The 18,732-nt window shown below is 34.5% G+C and overlaps 1 protein-coding gene across 5 annotated transcripts in view; it reads left to right on the top strand.

Moving 5' to 3' along the window:
* Positions 1-18,732, top strand: part of RNGTT (RNA guanylyltransferase and 5'-phosphatase) — a 361,923-nt gene that overhangs the window by 180,346 nt on the left and 162,845 nt on the right. The window lies entirely within an intron of this gene.

The following is an 18,732-nucleotide window of genomic DNA, read 5'->3' as shown; positions in this document are numbered from 1 at the left end:
GAGCTCCTGGCCTCAGGTGATCCACCCGCCTCAGCCTCCTAAAGTGCTGGGATTACAGGTGTGAGTCACCGTGCCTGGCCAAGAAAGAAGATACTTTGAATCCTAGCAAGTTATTGAAGAATAGTGATAAAAAATACTATATTAAGATGATGATTCTATTGAGAACAAACTCCCAAAAACCAGCTTAGGAGAAAGTTTTATTGTTTAGCTTTTGATTTAATATTCTACTTTCAGAGACATAACCATGTAACACATTCATAATTGGACATAGTTTACATATTACTTTTATAAGAAGGAAAAGTTAATCAGTGGTTTAATCAAGGAAATAAAACTTAGGATATTTGTGTTTATAAAGAAGTACACTAATATCTTATTTTGACTAAGACACAGAGCAGTCATTAATCATCATGAAAGCCTGGATTCAAACAAAGTAGATTACCTTGCATTTACAGAATTATAGAACATCAGAGGTTATCTAGTTCACTCACTGGTTTCAAAAATATAAACTCCAATGTTCTAGGTTTCTGTGAAGTGCCTTAGGTGACTGCATGGAGGGATAGGTTACTAGGTCAGCATTCTGTTTCCATTGCAGTGCTGCTGATTTACTAATATTACTTTTATATATTGTGCTTGTAGATGAGATTATGTTTTAAAAAGGGCTTTAGCTGCTAAGTAAATGATGTTCGAATCAACTGCTTTTTTGAAAGGTCGCCAGTCATCTCCTTTAATTAAAAAATCAAGATAATTTCACCCTTTTTTACTGGATCATTTAGCGTTAGTCTATATTCTGTTCACTCTTTCTTGAAATACTTTCTTTTATGACTTCTGTGACACCACATGCTCCTGATTCCTCCTAGTCTTTTGCCATTCTTTGCGGTCCCTTTCGAGCTCTTTCGTCTTCTACCAGCCATTGAAGTTTGGTGTTTCTCGGGGCTCAGTGCACCAGATTTCATTCTTTCTTATGCCCTACTCTTTCTAGTAGTTTCATCCATACCTATGAATTTAGTTCTTTTTTATCAGCATGTTACTCAGACTTCAGATTTCTATGTAAGCCCCAAATTTGGATATCTTTTTGCCCACTCTGATACTGCCTTTTGAATTTCTCAAAAACATCAGAAACACAATACAGACAGTTCCCAGCTTATGATGGTTTGACTTATGATTTTTCTGTGGATAGTAATGCCGTTTTAAGTTGAGAAGCATCTGCATATCAAAGACAAACTCTATCTCTATTTCTGAAATGATCAAATAAGCAGACATACAAACTGGTTCTTTTCCAGCATTTCCACCTCAGTTACTAAATGCAGTTACTTAAATCAGAAATCTAGCTGTCATCTTTGGCACCATCCCCTTCCTTCATCTCCAAGTCTTTCTTTATCTTTTAAGTATCTCTTAAATTATTCCCTTTTTTCTCCATTGTCACTGCTACTACTCTAATCCAGTTTGTCATTCATTGCCTCTTGCTGGAACCACTACAGTGGCATCCTAACCAGTCTTACAGCATCCATTCTTGCCTCCCTCCAGTCTTTTCTTCACTCCTTTTTTTTTTGTTTTTGAAATGGAGTTTCACTCTTGTTGCCCAGGCTGGAGTGCAGTGACGCGATCTGGGCTCACTGCAACCTCCGCCTCCTGGGTTCAAGCAATTCTCCAGCCTCAGCCTCCTGAGTAGCTGGGAATGCAGGCCCGCACCACCACACCCAGCTAATTTTTGTATTTTTAGTAGAGACGGGGTTTCACCATGTTGGCCAGGATGGTCTGGATCTGTTGACCTTGTGATCCACCCACCTCGGCCTCCCAAAGTGCTGGGATTACAGGCATGAGCCACCATGCCTGGCCCAATCTTTTCTTCTTTCCATATCGAGTGATCTTCCTTAATCTCTAGTGCTTTCTCCTTGTTCACAGGTTAACCAACATTTCTCAGGAAACCAACATTAGATTTGGAGCCAGTTTACTTTTTTCTTTATCATATTTTGCCCTTTGGTTTCCCTGTGTGTTTTGCTGTTGATTCAAAAATAACTTTAATGTTTTTTATTTAAAGGTGGCTTAATTATATTATTCACAAACAGTGATATAAACAATAATATAAACAGTCAATTAGTCAGTTTGGGGTGCTATAACAAAATACCATAAACCGAGTGGCTTATAAACAACAGAAATTTATTTCTCACAGTTCTAGAAGCTGGAAAGTCCAAGATCAAGGTGTTGGCAGATTCAGTGTGTGGTGAAGGCCTGCTTCTTGGCTTATGTTGTGTCCCACATGGCAGAAGGGGCAAGGGAGCTTTCCTGGGTCTCTTTTCTAAGGGTAGGAGTCTCATTCATGAAGGCAGAGTCCTCTTGACTTAATCACCTCCCAAAGGTCCCACCTCCTAATACCATCACATTAGGGGCTTAGGATTTAAACATAGGAGTTTTGGAAGGGACACAAACATCAGTCTGTAGCACAGTGTTTTAAAAAAATTTGGAATGTAACCTATACTTGACAAAAATACTTAAATATTTGAGAAAACCTTTGGTATTTTCTTCAAAAGGAAAAAATTATCTGTTTGTTTTCAGTATAAACCTATTTTCTAAGGTTTAAGGTTCAAGCTTTCCTTAAACAGAAATGATCATTTTTAAAAAGAACCACTATCAAATTGAATTTTCCATCTCATTATCAGCTTCTGTAATAAACTATGTTTTATTAGACTCCTATCTATATGGTTTTCAGTTCTGTGATTACACTTCCATTTTGAATTGCTAATTTTTGGCCATTCATCACTTAAAAATGAATATTTTAACGTGATGATTTGGTATTTTAATATGCAGGTATTCAATCTTTTACATGATAGCTATTAGATTGTTTAATTTACAAAGTTGGTAGTAAAATGAAATCTTATTTGTTTACTAGCTTTTATAAGTTGATTTTAGTGTAGATTTATGTAGCATATTACAGTTTTACATGTGGAAATAACATTAATTTTTAACCTTTTGAAAAATCAGCTTTGATTTTACTTTTATCATCTGGAGAAACTATGTTTCTAGACAAGAATTGTATGCCATTAATCTATCACTATGAAATAAAAACAGAATAGTGGATTGTATAATTGAAGTAAGAATAAAAATCTTGGAAGTATTTTTGTTTTATATTTAGAAAAATGGCTTTTCTTGTTGTACCCACTAACTCTACTATGGTTAGTAAAACAATTGTTTCTATTGAGTCTAGAGTTATTTACTTTCAAGTAGTAGAGATATAATTGTTTTTTAATGTTTTCATCACTATTTTGATTTTCCTATAAGGTGGTTCAGCTTGATTTTATGTATCTGGTATTCATCAGTTTGCATAGAAATTTAGAGTCAGCTTTGATTTTAATATTGCATTCTTTTGAAATATTAATATTTTTATTAAATCTTTACTACTGCCAGGTATATTGAATGTTATGGATAGATTGTAAAATGAAAATTGGAATTAGCCTAATGCCTTGTCTTGAAGTACATGACAAATTAGAATGGTTTTCCTCTGTAGCAAGGATGTTACCATGGTGAGAGCTTCTGTTTCCATGACATTTGCTTGCATATTTTGATAGGTCTTCATTTGAAGAAGGGCTCTGTTTTCTGGCAGGCTGCAAAAGTGTCATTCTATCTTTTCTCAAAATGTGTTACTTTTATTGAAAAATATAATTTTCCAAGGAATTGTAATAGCAAAGTGCCAAGAAAGAAAATATACCTTATTTTTTTTTTTCCTTGTTCAACTTTTAGAGCACAGCAAAATATTCTTAGCTTGCTTTGTGTAAGGAAGAAAAAGCAAAACATCATTTTCAAGTTTTTAAAATAAATATTTACTTTTTTTTGAATTTTGTTGGCAAAATAAACAGCTACAGATGCATAATTTGTAATCAGTCTCAGCTAGATATAGATATATCTGTACAACTAAAAGGAATTGCTAATGATGATATATTGGTAGCAGAGAAAGGGGAAATAAATATAAATAAGGACTTCACAAAAATGAAAGAAGCGGTGAATTCCTAGAGGGTAAATATACAGAATACCAAATCAGTTCTCATATAAATGATACATATTAAACACTTAATGAATTAGGGATAGTTCTTTTTATTAATAACTTATGTTTAATGTTGAAACATTAATGGTAGATTTTTAAAATTGTCATTTTACAGTGGTATAATTTTAATTTTTAAACCAGATAATACAATCACGTGGTTCAGAAATTTTAACATGTGTTTAAAAAATACATAGAAGAAAATTTCCCTCTCATACTTCTTCCCAGTTTCTTTATATATATAGAAGCAAATACAAATGTGTGAATACATTCTTATTTTCATTCCACTTTTTTAAAAAGATAGCATATTATTTTACACTTTGCTTTTCAGAATTTGTCCGGGTATATTTTTAATGTCTATTTTGTTAGCGCTCTGATTTAGGCATCTAGGGAGACATATTGGAATCATAGCAAAAAGATAGGATTTATTAATTGATATTTCTTAACCCTTATGCTTATAGCAATTCCACATTTTAGAAGGAAATATTTAAAAGCACACATTTTGTCTATGTAGGGTCAGAAAATTGATTTTCCTTTTGTTGTCCAAGTTCAGTGATAACTTTAGTGGCTCTTTCTACTGACAGACCAATTCATTCTGTAAGAGCTACAAACTGAAATAGTCTCTAAAGAATATGTATTTATACATGCTATTTCTTCTGCCTGAAACTATTTTCTTTTCTATATTATTCCCATTTATCCTTCAACTATCAAGTTAGATGTGCTTCCTTGAGGAAGCCTGGTTGTCTAGGTGAGCATGACTCTCCCCTGTGCCCCCACAGTATTCCCATTGGCCTCAAAGCACTTAACATGTATTAATTTTTAGTTATTTAAAAATTACCATTTCTCTTACTAGATTGTAAGTACCATGAAGACAGAGGCCATCTCTGTCTCATTCACAGTGATATTTTTAGTGCTTATAACAGTAGGGTGAATATTAAGTACTGTGCTGTACATGTAGGCAATCTGAATGTCTGCTGCTCAGATTCACTGTACTTTCTCTTGTAGCTACTTAACTCATCCTTATTGCCTGTATAATTCTCAGCTTAAATTTTACTTCCCCTGGGAAACTTGTTTTTATCTTTTTGACTGTGTTACATTTCATTTTCTCAGCTATTATAGCACTCTGAACTTCATCTTTCATTAAATTCTTCACAGTTTTTTGTAACTGCTTATTATTTGTCTGAAACCCCCATTATCTTTATCTTACTGTCCTCTAGCACAGAGGTTGACACAGGCTTAGCAGTTGATCAATAGGTACTGGTTTAAAAAAAAAGAATGAATGCATACTTTAGATCAGTGATTCTCAACTGGCATGATTTTACTTCCCAAATAACATTTGACAGTATGTGGGGACATTTTTTATTATTTTGATTGGCCCATAGAGGCCAGGGATGCTGTTAAACCTCCTACATTGCACGGAACAGCCCCCACAACAAAGAGTCAACTGACCCAATGTCAGTAGTATTGCTGTTAAAGAACCCTGCTTTAGACTGTGGATTTCTTTGCTTTCTCCATATTGTCTTAGATTTATAGATTTATAAATTTATAGGGCTTTTGAATATACTTGAACAGATATCTTAACCATTTTGTCTTTTTTCTTTAAATTCTATATTTTGTGACAATTTAACTTTTTTGACGTATAGAAATTGTATGTATTTAGGGCATACAGCTTGATGTTTTGATATACATTGTGAAATAATCACTACATTCCAGCTAATTAACATCTGATATCTCTGTCTACCTGCCATTTTTGTACCCTTTGACCAGCATCATCCCATTTCTAGTTCCTTCCGTTTCCAGGCAGCCACCATCCTAATCTCTGCTTCTATGAGTTTGACTAATTGAGATTCCATGTATAAGTGAGATCATGCAGTATTTCTCTTTCTGGCTTATTTTTGCTTAGTACAGTGCTCTCCAGCTCCATCCACGTTACCACAAATGGCAGAAATTACTTTTCTGGGGGTAAGGCTGAATAATATTCTGTTATATGTACACCACGTTTTCTTTAACCATTCATCCATCGCAGGGCATTTAAGTTGCTTCCATATCTTCGCTATTGTGCATAAAGCTGCAGTGAATGGGAGAGAGCAGATATCTCTTCATGATCCTGTTTTCAATACTTCCAGATACATACTCAGAGGTGGGATTGCTGAATCATAGGGTGGTTCTGTCTTTAATTTTTTGAGGAACCTCAATACTGTTTTCACTAATGGGGCTGTACCAATTTACATTCTCACCAAAGTATACAAGGGTTCACTTTTCTCCATATCCTTGACAACACTTGTTATTTCTTGCCTTTTTGTTAATAGGCATCCTCGTAAATGTGAAGTGCTGTCTTATTGAGGTTTTGATTTGCATTTCCCTGCTGATTAGAAATGCTGAGCAGCTTTTCAATAGGTCTGTTGGCCATCTACGTTTCTTATTTTGAGAAGTGTCTACTCAGGGCCCTTACCCATTTTTAACAGGTTATTTGTATTTTTAATATTGAGTTGTATGATTTTATATATTGGATATTAACCCCTGTGGATGTATAGTTTGCAGATTATTTTTTCTCATTTCATAGTTGACCTTTCACCTTGTTCATTGTTTCTTTTGCTGTGCAGAAGGTTTTTAGTTTGATATAGTCCCACTTGTCTATTTTTGCTTCTGTTGCCTGTGCTTTTGGTGTTATATCCAGAAAACAGTTGCCAAGACCAGTGTCAAGAAGTTTTTCTTTGTTTACTTCTAGGAGTTTTACAGTTTCCATTTTTGTGTTTAAATGTTTAATCCATTTGAGTTGATTTTTGTGTATGGTGTGCACCTTTTTGTCTTTCCATTCACCCCATACAATGTGGTAGTTAGTATATATTTTGGAATCTGGAATAAAATACTTGGGTTCAAATATCTTTTCTTCCAATTTCTTTATGACTGTTTTGTGATCCATGAGAAAAGGGTACTATGTTAGATTGAACTACCTCATGGAGCTATTTTGAGAATAAAGTGATTTAAGAACACTCAAACCAGTAACTGGTGAAAAGTGAAAACTCAGTCGATGTTAGCCCTTAGAAGTTATTGCTGCCTTAATTATTCTGTGTAAAGGGCATAGTAGGGGATAAAACTAGAGAGGATGAATAAGGCTAGGTAAGTGGGCACGGGGAGGTGGTCTTTGGTTGTTAGGTTGAGAAGCTTGTATTATTTTCAGTAAACCATCTAACCAGATGGATTCAGGATCAGTTGTATTTGATAGGGCCTGTTGATAATAGGGATAACAGTTAGGTTGATCACAATAGCCTGGGTGAAAAAGTAATAGAGATAATTGGTGGAATATGGAATTGGTAGAGATCGCATCAAAGATGATTCGAGAGTTTTGAACCTTTCTGGTTAGGAGCATTATGTTAATCAGAAATGGAAATCAGAATGGAGATGAACTAGATTTTTGTTTAAGAATATAAATGATTCAGTTTTAGATTTAAAACTTTAGGCTGCCTTTAGGGTACTAATGAATAAGCCAGTGCCTGACATACTTTTATTTGGGAGAAAGTTAGGACAAAAGATGAAGATTTGGGAGTAATTTTCATTGTAAGTCTATTTGGAGTCTTAGAGGAGTGGATGCTGTATAATGTGTAACAGTGAAAAGACAAATACTAGATTCTTGAAGAATGTGCGTTCATAATTGATTCCATTGTTTTACTGTCTCTAGTAGCATTACTGTCTAGGATTTCTAAAGTTTTCTTTAAAAATAAATGCTGTAATAAAACTAATATTATAGTAAGGACAGGGATCTTTCTTAGCTTCAGATGTGATCTTTGTGAAGAAGGCATTATGTCTCAAGTTTTACTGTAGAACCTGGTGATAACTACTCACATTTTACTAGTGGAAATAATAGAATAACATAAGCCTGCAAGGTGTTTTTAGATATCTCTGGTCTAGATATCCTGTTTTAGGCAAGCAAAATGCTATTATTGCATTTTTACAAATGAGATAGATAAAGCCCACTTTGAACTTGCTTAAAATAATTACGTTAGTAGAGGCAAAGAGGGACTAAATACGTTGCTCCTTTGCCGTTACTAATGCTAGCTTCATTTACATCAGGGTTTCTCAGCCTTGGCACCATTGACATTTTGGGCTAGAATTCTTTGTTGTGGGCAGCTGCCCTGTGCTTTGTAGGATGTTTAGTAGCATATCTAGCCTTTAACCACTAGATGGCAGTAGCACCCCCTCCCCACCTCTTGTTCAACCAAAAATGTCTCCACGCATTGCCAAATATCCCTTGGAGGCAAAATCTCCCCTAGTTGAGAACCAGTGCTTTACACCACAAATATATATCACGTATACCTCCAGTTAGCTTCCTGTCCACCTTAGTTTTACAGACTTCTCTTTGGCATATGGCCATCTTCTACCTCTAAGCCAGGTTCTGTTCTCATCTGGTCAATACTTTCTTAAGCATCTTATTTTGCTGCCTGACGTTTACATTTATTATGTTTTTGACTTTACGATGGCAATGGATATCTTGGGTTATATTGGTAATTACGTTTACACCTAATATATCCCCAGTTTTTTTTTTGACAGCTCACCTCATACAATCAGATTTATTTCTATAAACTAAGTATTGTATTTATCAGTTAACTATAGCTCTGATAATTATTTTAACCTAGATACATGCTGGTAAATTGAATTATATTACTCTGACTATACACGAGAACATGTAGAATGGTGTTTTTATATCCTTGTTTATAGTTCAGCAAGATTCTGTATTTCAAGTTTGATAAATCATAAATATTTATTTCTAAAAGGCTTATTCAGTTTCTGTATTTGTAATATATTTGCTCTTATTATTTTGGGGATCATGAAAAAGGGATTATTTGGTAGTGATTTATATAATCTTTCATAAATATTGTTAGCTTATTTCATAATCTCAGATATTTCATTTTTAAATTAAGTGTACCTGAGACAGATATTTTTGTAGTAAGTTTTGAAATTCTGTATTTTTAATTATTTTATTCAAGTATTTGAGCATTTTACTAGGTGTTTTGTAGGCACAAAATTGATGTGATTTTTTCTGAAGTAGAATTACATTCTAATGGGTATTTCAATATATTTTACTCATAGAATCTGTGTCATTGTTGAATCTACATTCAATAACTGGGAGCTACAGTATTCTTAAAATACCATTTTCTAAATTAATTTATTAATTAATTTATTTGAGACAGAGTCTCACCCTATTGCCCAGGCTGGCGTGCAGTGGTGTGATCTCGACTCACTGCAACCTCTGCCTTTCAGGTTCAAGCAATTTTCCTGCCTTGGCCCCCCCAGGTGGCTGGGACTACAGACATGCGCCACCATGCCTAGCTAATTTTTGCATTTTTAGTAGAGATGGTGTTTCATCATGTTGGCCAGGCTGGTCTTGAACTCCTGACCTCAGGTGATCCGCCCGCCTTGGCTTCTCAAAGTGCTGGGATTACAGACGTGAGCCACTGCACCTGGCCCCATTTTCTAAAATTTTATAATCATTAATTTTCATAAAGGTGCTTTGAAATTCCTAATAATATCAAGTCTAGTATTCCAAATTAATATGAATGATTTGGTGTGCAATGAGATGAGGAGTTACTTAAGTTTCTGAATTATTGCTGTGTAAAAACAGAAGAGTTGATCCATGTTGTTTTCTTATTAGACAAAATTGAGTCTTGATTTCCAGGCAAGAGAATGTGAATGATATTTAATATCTATTATATAAATAAAATTACATATTAAACCTTTTTAGAATTTATCATTAGGTACCTATTAGGAGATATTTTAAAACTATACCATCATTCAACTTTTCCAGATTTAATAACTTAGATTGATATTGGTTTCTAAGTGTTCTTGTAGTCACTTACTATAAACAAGTAGGAAACGGAACTAAAGGATGATTTGCCTGTAAGTATGAAATTTCCTTGGCAGAGGTTGCAAATGCGGTGAGATGTGCATAGTGTGTTTCAAGCTACACAAACTTACTCTTTTTCTTGGGCCTATTCTCTCTTGCTGACACTCCTTTCTCCCCTTACTTTTTTTGACCCTTTACTACTGTAATGAGCCACTGTTACTTAAAGGCCTGTGACTTTTCTGTCAAATAAGCTTTACTAGGAAAATGACTATATTTTATCAGATTCTCTTCATTAATGGGTTGACAATGGGAAAATGTTGCAGTTTCAACATTCCAAAAAAACTTATATTGAAAGCCAGTCTAAAGAGATTTATTTGTGATTATCCTGAAGCATGTATGTTACCTAAATAAATCTCTCAGGGCAAATATATGGAAGAAAATTTCCACTGAAAAATTATATATTTGATTTTATACTTAACTCATGCTTCAGTACAAAACTTGAGGGAAACTAATGTGCATTATTTTCTTACACGTGGCACAGTTAAAAGGTGTTTCCTATCAATTCCAATGATTTTTTCTTTCTTAGCAAAACTTAAATTATATTGAATCGTCATTGTATGGACTTCTGTTTGAAGTAAGCAATCCTGTGATTATGATTTTTGCAGTTTTAAATAATTTATAAAAAATCTGAGCTGAGTGCAATGGATTGCACCCTTCGTCTCAGCTACTCAGGAGGCTGTGATGGGAGAATTGCTTGAACTCAGGAGTTCAAGGCTGAAGTGCTATGACTGCACCTGTGAATAGCCACTGCATTCTAGCTTGGATGAGATAGCAAGACTCCATATCTAATTTTAAAAATTAAATTAAAAATTTGTTAGAATGCAATTTGACTTGGATAATTTAAAAATACTAGTATTGAGACACTTAGCAATTTTTCCTTCCTGAGTATTTTTCTCATAATATGGCCCCACCCTCCATAATGCACACACTGAATTGGGAGACTTGCCTCTCCTTTAGCACATCCTATATTTCTCTACTCCTGTGTTTTTGCCCATATTTACTTCATGCTGCAAATCTGCATGAGTGAATATTACCCATCCTTCAAGGCTTACAATGTTCATTCCTCTATAATCAATTTTAAGACACTCAGGTAATACCTTTTCTTTTTTTACTTTGTACTCAGAATACATTTAAAATCCCCAAGTGAGATTTATCCCTGGGTTACAAGGTTGGTATAAACATATGCAGATCAATCAATATGATATACCACAGTAACAGAATAAAAGCTAAAACCACACGATCATCTCCACAGATTCATACAAAGCATTTGGCAAAGTTCAACATCTTTTGGGACAAAAACTTCCAATAAAATAGGTATAGAAGAAAATTTTCTCAACACAAAGGCCATTTATGAAAAGGCCACAGCTAGCATCACAATTAATGGGGAAGAACTAAAAGCTTTTCCTGTAAAATCCGGTACAAGGCAAGGATTCCCCATCTTGGTGCTTCTATTCAACATAATACTGGAGCTACTAGTAAGAGCAATCAGACAAGAAAAAGAAACAACAGGCATCTAAAATGGAAAACAAGTAGTAGAATTATCTCTGTTTGCAGATGACATGATCCTATATGTAGAAAAAGACTGTTATATCAAAAAAACCTGTTAATTCAATAAAGTTGTGGGATGCAAAGTTAACATACAGAAATCAGTTACATTTCTTTACACCTATCGATAACAGCCTATCTGAAAAGAGAATGAAGAAAACAATCTCATTTACAATAGCATCAAAAAGAATAAAATACCTAGGAATAAATTTAACCAAGATGGAAGAAATTGAAGATGATACACATAAATAGAAAGATAATCCATGTTAATGAATTGGAAGATTTACATTGTTAAGATGTCCATACTACCCAAAGCGATACACAGATTTGGTGCAATCCCTATCCAAATACCAATGACATTTTTTACAGAACTAGAGAAAAACAATTCTAAAATTTGTAGGGGACTAAAAACCCTGAAAGAGCCAAAGCAATTTTGAGAAAGAAGAACAAAGTTGGAAGCATCACACTTCCTGGTTTCAAGTTATATTACTAAGCTCCAGTAATTAAAATGGTGTAGTACTGAAATAGAAACATACACATAGACCAGTGGACCAGAATAGAGGGCCCAGAAATAAACCCAAGCATGTATGTTCAAATTTTTGACATGGGCACCAAGAATACACAATGGGGAGAAGATAATCTTTTCAGTAAATGATGTTGGGGAAGCTTGAATATCCATATACAAAAGAATGAAATTGGACCCTTATACCATAAACAAAAATCCACTTAAAATAGATCAAATACCTAACTGTAACACTTGAAACTGTAAAACTCCTAGAAGAAAACATAGTGGAAAAGCTCCTTGATGTTGGTCTTGGCAATGATCTTTTTGATGTTACATCAAAAGCTCAGCCAACAACAGCAATAATAGACAACTGGGACTACATGAAACTAAAAAGCTTCTGCACAACAGGAAACAATCAACAAAATGAAAAGGCAGATTGGGAGAAAATATTTGCAAAGCACATATCTGATAAGGGGATATCTATAATATTAAAGGAATTCACAACTCAGTAGCAAAAAACAAAACAAAAACAAATAATCCAAGGACTTGAATAGACTTTTTTTTTTTTTTTTTCCAAAGAAGCCATGAAAGTGGTCAACAGGTGGCTGGGCATGGTGGCTCATGCCTGTAATCCCAACACTTTGGGAGGCCAAGGTGGGTGGATCACCTGAGGTCAGGAGTTTGAGACCAGCCTGAACAACATGGAGAAACCCCATCTCTACTAAAAAAAAGAAGAAAAAAAAAATACAAAATTAGCTGGGCCTGCTGGCACATGCCTGTAATCTCAGCTACTTGGGAGGCTGAGGCAGGAGAATCACTTGAACCTGGGAGGCGGACGTTGCGGTGAGCTGAGATTGCGCCACTGCACTCCAGCCTGGGCAACGAGAGGGAAACTCCGTCTCAAAAAAAAAAAAAAAAGGTCAAAAGGTGTATGAAAAGGTGCTCAACATCACCAGTCACAAAGAAATGAAAATTAAAACGTCATTGAGATATTACCTCATGCATATTAAGATGGCTATTATCGAAAATACAAGATAACATACAAAATAGTTGGTGAAGGTGTGGAGAGTAAGGGTGTCCCACTGTTGGTAGGAATGTAAATTGGTACAACCATTATGGAAAACAGTATGGAGGCTCCTCAAACGATTAAAAACAAAACTATTATATGACTCAGCAGTTCCTCTAAGTATATACCAAAAGAAATGAAATTAGTACCTCATAGAGAAATGTATGCCCCCATGTTTATTACAGCATTATTTCCAACAGCCTACATATGGAAACCACCTAAATGTCCTTCAGTGGGTCAATGAATTAAGAAATTATGGTATATTTATGCAACAGAATATTATTCAGGCTTAGAAAAAAAGATCCTGTCATTTATAACAACATGGATGGAGCTGGAGGGCATTGTACTAAGCAAGATCAGCCAGACACAGAAAGAGAAATGGTGTGTGATTTCACTTACATGTGGAATCTCAAAAAGTTGAGTACACAGAAACAGAATGCAAAAAACACCTATTATGAAGCTACTTGGTTAATCTCTTTTAAATGGGGGAGAAACAAACCCAGTTGGTAACTCATTAATAACAACTTTTGATTATAGGTGATAAACTAATTCTATACCTCCTTATTATAATTGAAACAGATATAAATTACTCTGTCAGTTCTAACTGTACCGTATTCTGTGGTTAGAAATATGAAAAAATTAGCAAGCTCAGGTCAGAGGGAGAGCATGCTTTTTATCTCCCCTCTCAGTTGTGGGTATTCAAAGGGATTTGTTTTGTTGAAACTAGAAGCTACTGTTCAGGACTAGGAAGAAGGTTATCAGTGCTGAGGATGGGGGAGTTGGGGAGATGTAGGTTAAAGAGCACAAATTTGCAGTTACGTAGGCTGAATAAGTCTGGAGGTCTAATGTACAGCACAATGACTGTACTTAATAATATTGTTTTATATACTGGAAGTTTGCCAAGAGAGTAGATTTCAGATGTTCTTGACACACATGTACACACATACAAGGTAACTGTGAGGAGATGGATAATGTTAATTTGCTTTACCATAGTAATCATTTCACTATGTATATCAAACATTGTTATAATGTTATATACTTTACATATCAAAAAATTTCAATTAATTTTTCATTCTGTTGAGTAAATGCATTCCAATTAGGATACCTATAAAGTGAATATACAAATATATTGATTAGTGTGATTTATTTATATTTACATATTATATACATTAGGAAGTTATAATGCTTAACACAATTATCTACAAAGCTTTTGTTTATTAAAATAATTTTTATAATCTCTAATTACATGGACAGTGTTGTACAACCACCTCCACTGTCTATTTCCAAAACCTTTTCATCATCCCAAACAGAAATCATTTAACCACTAAGCAGTAACTTCCATTTTCTTCCATACTGTAGCCCTGGGTGACCTCTAATCTACTTTCGGTCACCATGATTTTTTTCTATTTTAAATATTTCATGTAAGTGGAATCATACAATATTTTCCTTTTGTGTCTGGCTTATTTCGCTTAGCATAATGCTTTTGAGGTTCATCCATTTGGCAGCACGTATCAAAACTTCATTCCTTTTTATATTTGGATAATATATGTATATACAACCTTTTGTTTATCTACTCACCTGTTGATGGAGACTTGTATTGTCTTTACCTTTTAATTTTTGTGAAGACTGCTTCAATGAACATTGACATACAAGTGTCTGTTTGAGTAGTTGTTTTCAGGTTTTTGGAGTGTGTACCTAGAAATGGAACTTCCGGGTCATGTGGTAATTCTGTGTTTGGCTTTTTGAGGTACTGTTAACCTTTTATCTATAGTGGCTGCACCATTTCACATTTCTATCAGCAATGTGCATGTTCTGATTTATCCACATTCTCACCAACACTTGTTAGTTTCTGTGTGGTTTTTTTTTTAAATTATAGTCACCCTAGTTAGTATGAAGTGGTATCTCCATTTGATTTTGATTGCATTTGTTTAATGATTAATGATAGTGAACATCTTTTCATGTGCTTCTTGGCCATTTGTATATCTTCCGTGGAGAAATGTTTATTCAAGTCTTTTGACTTTTAAATTTGGGTTTTTTTGTTGTTGTTAAGTTGTATCCATTTTAACAATATATTCTGGATATAAATAGATACATATCCAGGTTTATATCAGATGTATAATTTGCAAACATTTTCTCCCATTCTGTAGGTTGTGTTTTCACTTTCTTGATAATGTTCTGTCATGCACAAAGGTTTTTAATTTTGATTAAGTCCAAACTATGTAGTTTTTCTTTTGTTGCTTATGCTTTTGGTGTCAAAACTAAAAATCTACTGCTAAATCTAAGATCGCAGAGCCTTATGTTTTCTTCTAAGACTTCTGTGGTTTTACATGTTACAGGTTGTTTATTCATTTTTTGTTAATCTTTGTATATGGTATGAGGTAGGCATTCAATTTCATAGTTTTACATGTGGAAAACCAGCTGTCCCACCTCTCTTTCTTAAAGAGAGTATTCTTTCCCTCATTGAATGGGCTTGGCATCCTTGTGGAAAAGAAATCAATTTGCTATAGATTTATGACTTTATTTATGTACTCTTAATTCTATTCTGTTGGTGTTTTTGTCTGTCTTTATGCTAGTACCGCCTGTTTTGATTACTGTAGCTTTGTAGTAAGTTTTGAAAAGTAAAAAGTGTGACTCTTTCAATTCTTTTCTTTTTTCAAGATTTTTTTTTTTTTACCAATAATTATTTATTTATTTATTATTATTATACTTTCAGTTTTAGGGTACATGTGCACAATGTGCAGGTTAGTTACATATGTATACATGTGCCATGCTGGTGCGCTGCACCCACTAACTCATCATCTAGCATTAGGTATATCTCCCGATGCTATCCCTCCCCCCTCCCCCCACCCCACAACAGTCCCCAGAGTGTGATGTTCCCCTTCCTGTGTCCATGTGTTCTCATTGTTCAATTCCCACCTATGAGTGAGAATATGCGGTGTTTGGTTTTTTATTCTTGTGATAGTTTACTGAGAATGATGATTTCCAATTTCATCCATGTCCCTACAAAGGACATGAACTCATCATTTTTTATGGCTGCATAGTATTCCATGGTGTATATGTGCCACATTTTCTTAATCCAGTCTATCATTGTTGGACATTTGCGTTGGTTCCAAGTCTTTGCTATTGTGAATAATGCCGCAATAAACATACGTGTGCATGTGTCTTTATAGCAGCATGATTTATATTCCTTTGGGTATATACCCAGTAATGGGATGGCTGGGTCAAATGGTATTTCTAGTTCTAGATCCCTGAGCAATCACCACACTGACTTCCACAATGGTTGAACTAGTTTACAGTCCCACCAACAGTGTAAAAATGTTCCTATTTCTCCACATCCTCTCCAGCACCTGTTGTTTCCTGACTTTTTAATGATCGCCATTCTAACTGGTGTGAGATGGTATCTCATAGTGGTTTTGATTTGCATTTCTCTGATGGCCAGTGATGGTGAGCATTTTTTCATGTGTTTTTTGGCTGCATAAATGTCTTCTTTTGAGAAGTGTCTGTTCATGTCCTTCGGCCACTTTTTGATGGGGTCGTTTTTTTTTCTTGTAAATTTGTTGGAGTTCATTGTAGATTCTGGATATTAGCCCTTTGTCAGATGAATAGGTTGTGAAAATTTTCTCCCATTTTGTAGGTTGCCTGTTCACTCTGATGGTAGTTTCTTTTGCTGTGCAGAAGCTCTTTAGTTTAATTAGATCCCATTTGTTTGACTCTTTAGGTCTGTTGAAATTTCACTTGAATTTGAAGAGCACTTTTCATTTCTGTGGAAAATGCTGTTGGCATTTTCTTAGAGATTGCACTGAATCTGTAGATTGTTCTGGGAGTACTGACATCTTAACACATTGAGTCTTCCTATCCATGAACATATGATGTCTTTCCATCTTTTTTTTTTTTTTTTAAAGAAATCAGTGTTCAGTATACAGATGATTCACCTTGGTTAAATTGATTCCTACATATTTTGTTCCTCTAGATGCTATTGCACATTTTTTTTTTTGAGACAGAGTTTCACTCTGTTGCTCAGGCTGGAGTGCAGTGGTATGATGATGGCTCACTATAGCCTTGACCTCCCAGGCTCAAGCAATCCTCCCACCTCAGCCTCCTAAGGAGCTGGGACTACAGGCATGTGCCACTATATTTGGCTAATTATTAAATTTTTTTGTAGAGATAAGGTCTTGCTTTCTTGCCCAGGCTGATCTCGAACTCCTGGGCTCAAGCTGTCCTCACACCTCTACCTCCCAAAGTGCTGGAATTACAGGCGTGAGCCACCGTGCCTAACCCTATTGTAAGTTTTTAAAAATGTCCTTTCCTTTTTTTTCTTTTGATTTTTATTGCTGGTGTATAGAAGCAAAACTGAATTTTTGTGTTGATAATTTCACCAAAAATAGTAAATTATTAGGAATACATTTAACAAAAGCCATGCAAGATCTCTATACTGAATACTACAGAACATTGTTAAGATTCATTTAAGGATGAGTAAATGGAGAGATTTACAGTGTTTATGAATCAGAAAATTCAATTTGGTTAAGATGTCATTTCTTCCCTAACCTATTGATTGATTCAGTGTAATCCTCATTAAAATCTCAGCAGGCTTATTTTTCATAGAAATTGGCAAGCTGATTTTAAAACGTATGTGGAAATGTAAATGCTACATTAGCTAAAAGTGTTTTGAAAAAGGAGAATAAAGTCTGAGGACTTACACAGCCTGTTTTCAAAATGTATAAAGTTATAGTAATTGAGACTATTGTATTAGGAAGAAAGACATATATGTCAATGCAACAGATTAGTGAGAAAAGAAATTGTGTGTGTGTGTGTGTCTGTGTGTGTGTGTATATATGTATATATACACACATACATACATACAGTCCTGTGCTTCATACCATAGAAATTAATAAAGCTGAAGTAGTTTGTATACCTAAAAATAACAGCTGAAACCGTAAAACTTGTCTAAGAAAACATAGTAGAAAATTGTAATGACTTTAGGAAAATATTCCTTAAATAGGTCACAAAAAGCACAAATTATATAATTTTTAAATGGATAATTTTGACATTACTAAAATAAAGAACTTTGGTCTTCAAAAGAAATTGTTTAGAAAATGAAAAAGCCAAAGACTTGTAGAAAATATTTGTAATACATGTATCCAACCAAGACTATTTATTTACAATATGTAAGTAACTTCTTACAAGGCAGTAATGAGTCAAACAGCTCAGTGCAAACAAAAGTAAAAGATTTGAACAGACACTTCACCAAAGAAGGTATACAGATAGCAATAAAGAAAAGAAAAGATCTTCACCATCTTTGTGTCATTAGAGAAATGCCAATTAAAATGATGAGACACACACTTTAGAAAGGCTAAATTAAGAAGACTGACAATGCCTAGTCCAAGGCGGATATGGAGCAAATGGACTTCTCATTCATTTCTGGTAGGAATAGAAAATGTTACAGTTTGACAGTTCTTACAAAGCTAAACATGCATTTGCCATGTGATACAGTCATTCCACTCTCCTAGTTATTTACCCAAGAGTTAGGAAAACATGTCAATACAAATGTTCAGAGCAGCATCATTCATGATAGCCAAAAACTGGAAACAACCCAGATATCCATCACCTTGTAAATGTGTAAACAATTTGTGGTATATTCATACAATGGAATCCTAGTCAGCAATGAAAAGGAACATACTACT

The sequence above is a fragment of the Pan troglodytes genome, chromosome 5 (genome assembly GCF_028858775.2).
Source record: "Pan troglodytes isolate AG18354 chromosome 5, NHGRI_mPanTro3-v2.0_pri, whole genome shotgun sequence".
Taxonomy (NCBI): Eukaryota; Metazoa; Chordata; class Mammalia; order Primates; family Hominidae; genus Pan; species Pan troglodytes.
Note: the sequence above shows the minus strand (reverse complement) of the source record. Positions and strands in the feature narration are given on the sequence as shown.